Genomic DNA, 3303 nt, shown 5'->3' on the forward strand with positions numbered 1-3303 from the left:
AAGGTATTTCTAATAATTCCAAAATGACAACCATGTGCGAGGTGGCAAAATCATCTTGAAAAACATACATTGAGAGCATTTTAACTACAAATGGGCCAAAAATTTGTAAGGTTAACTAAATTTTTCACAAGTCCAAATTGGCGATAACACAATGTTATAATTTGTTAAGGTTGAGATACCTTCCCAACACTCTAGACTGGCAAACTCATATTGACATACTCTTACTACACATTTGTCCATGATAATGAGCTTCTGATTTGGACAAGGACCCGAACACCCCAAAAATATTGGTGAATAAAAAATACATATCCAACACTCAAGTCAAGAAAAAAATTACAAAAAGGAGTGGAGACAAGATGTGCAAAAGCGTCTTCAACTCACTTGTTGGCACCCACAAGAATAAATGGGAATTGGGTGTACCCTAAACATATCAAATCCACCCTAAACTTCTCTAATTAACTTCTAACACTCTCATAAAAGTCCCAATTACCATAGAACCACATTGAGACACTTTTCAAGATCATTCATATTGACCAAAACAACCTTGAAACATCTCTAATACACTTGAATCCTACCTAGATTCACTTGAATTTAATAAAATTCACAAGACAACAATGAGAGGGCACTAAGAAACCATCAAGACACTACATAATATCAAATGGATTAATTTAAGAACTAAATGGAATGTTCCTATGAATCAAACCAAGATTAACACAATGAGCATGAATAAGATATCATAATCAATCATGTCTGATACCAACCATAACACACATAAACTAATCATATAGATATTTGTAGTATAGCATCTCCTATGCATACCTAACCATCTCCATATAAATCTCAAATGATGATCCCTGGACTATCTTTGTAACCCTCAACATCACCTACTCAGCTCTCTACACTTTTCTCACTACCTCATCTCTCTCAGCCTACAAACCTAATACCTATGCTAATGCTCTATCTCTCTCCTCATGCATCTAGTCTCTCTCCCTCCTTGTTTCATCTCTCTTTGAGAGGGTGATAGCTAGCTGACCATATTATGCCTTCTACCTATCCCCTACTCCTTGTCCCTCATCACCCCTGTAGGCTGACCCCTAGGCTCCTGTACTATCTGTACTTGATCCTCGGGCCTTCTTTCCACTAGGTGGCTCACAACACACACTCCTTGAAACTGTCCTTTCTCTTCTACAACATCCTTGACAATAAAGTCCTCATCCAGTCTACTATGACCTCACCTTTGACCCTACCTAACTATACCACCCCTAAATACTTGCCATCCTTGCCTCGGTAATACTATTGGCTATGCTCCATCTCCCGACCTTGTCAACCATAGTGGCTATGTTTTGCGAACCACTCCTTGTACTCTACAGTGACTCTTGGGTCTATCACATCCCTCTGCATATCCCAAACCTCTAGATGCTCTTATACTAGAAAAAAGTGAACAATAGTAGAATCTGCATCAATTCTGAGTCTCCAATCTATTCACTCCCTCTGTGTATGAGAAAAAATAGTTGTCACTTAAGGCACTCCCTATAATCTACCTAGTTGTCGTTGCACTCGTAATGGAAAGAATCGCAGAGACCAACAATATGGCAAGTGTCCTCTATCCTCTCGCCACTCCTTGTAATCTTAGCATGGCTTCCATATCACTACCTGTAGGTTGTCAAATATCCTCCTCCAATAATCCAAGTCACCTGAATCATGATATGTTATCAGTCCTCTATATATCAATACGTATGGTTGTCCTTTCGACCTCTATCTATGCATCACTGATTGAGTCACTACTATATGCTCTCAAGACCATATGTGAAGTTTGGGTTACCCTTGTGGCCATGATAGTAAATCCCCGATACACAACCTCTTGCATGTCTCTATACAAATGTGCTAAGATATACGAACCCCGTGCATACATGTATAATGGTGAAAAATTAGGGTTCCCACCATGGAAGGAAGAAACCACTATTTTTTGATTTAGAGACCACTACATTCAAAAGAGGGTTCCAATCCAATAGATCTATTCATGAACTAGATAGGATTGGGACTAATAATTCTGATTGGATTGGTGGTTTTGATGATATGAATTAATAAATTTTCTTTTGTGAGTTGAATTGCTGAAATTAGGGTAAAAGAATTGGAAATTAAAGTATAAATGCATAAACAATAAGCTATAGTCGCGAGATTGAACCACAAACCTAGATCTGAGCAATGTAAGTAGATTTGGGTCACCTATTTCCAAAAAGAACTCCTAAAATGTCAGGATTGTGGTGCCCATCGCCCTAGTCCTTAGAAAACTTTTACCCTCCAATGGGGGATCGATTCATCACTATAAATAATGCTTATCTTGAAGATCGCAGCTCCATACCTGTTTCCTACACACACAAAAGAAGGGGAAATAGGGGTTTACCGAAGTCAAACCCCAATTTTGGAATTAACCATGAAATAGAAATGAATGATAATTGAATTGCAATAATGGAAATGTTCTCCTTTTGAGGGAGATGCTAAATAATGACTGAGAAGACAAATGATCTACATCCACACAGAATTAGGGTTTCATGAAGTCTTCAATAACATGGAACATGAATGTCAACTCTAGTGCTTGAACCTTGACCTTATTGCTGCTCCAATACTTGAAGGAAGACTGATTGCTTGCTCACTTAAATTTGAATGCTTGATCACTTGAATTTACTGACCAATATGATTGTCAGAAGATCAAATGGGAGGGGAAAGCCTCCTTTTATACTTGCTAGTTGAAAAACATATTAATTATCCAACATGAACCGAAACAAGGCTGGATTTCTTGCTCAATTTTTGAAATGGACAAGGGGCCCAAATCAAGGCCCTAATTGGGAGGACCAAGGCGTGGAGCCCTAGTCCTATTGGGGACCAAGGCGCCATGACCTAGTCCTACCCAATTTTGAGGCCAAGACAAGGGTCTTGGATGATGCACGAGGTCATTATGAAGTCATATTTGCATGATATGAGCAAAATCTGGTCCTCATCAGACCTAGGGACACAAATGCTAAGGGGAGGACCGAAACAGGATCAAAATTATAAGGGCTCATATAATTTAGGATGCTATTTTTAGCCCTCACTTTAGTGGGAGTATGAGGTTAAGTATACTCTTAGTAAAGTACAAAGGTTCACATTGAAAGGCTCTCATCAAGATGCTAATGAGGCAAGACACACCAAGGCCCTAGTGGAAATAGGTATCTTACGACTTCAAGATCAAGATAAAAGGGACATAATAGGAAAGAAAAAGAGAACCATGACTTCAAGCCCAGTAAGGTTCACTTACCATGAGTC

The sequence above is a fragment of the Cryptomeria japonica genome, chromosome 2 (genome assembly GCF_030272615.1).
Source record: "Cryptomeria japonica chromosome 2, Sugi_1.0, whole genome shotgun sequence".
Taxonomy (NCBI): Eukaryota; Viridiplantae; Streptophyta; class Pinopsida; order Cupressales; family Cupressaceae; genus Cryptomeria; species Cryptomeria japonica.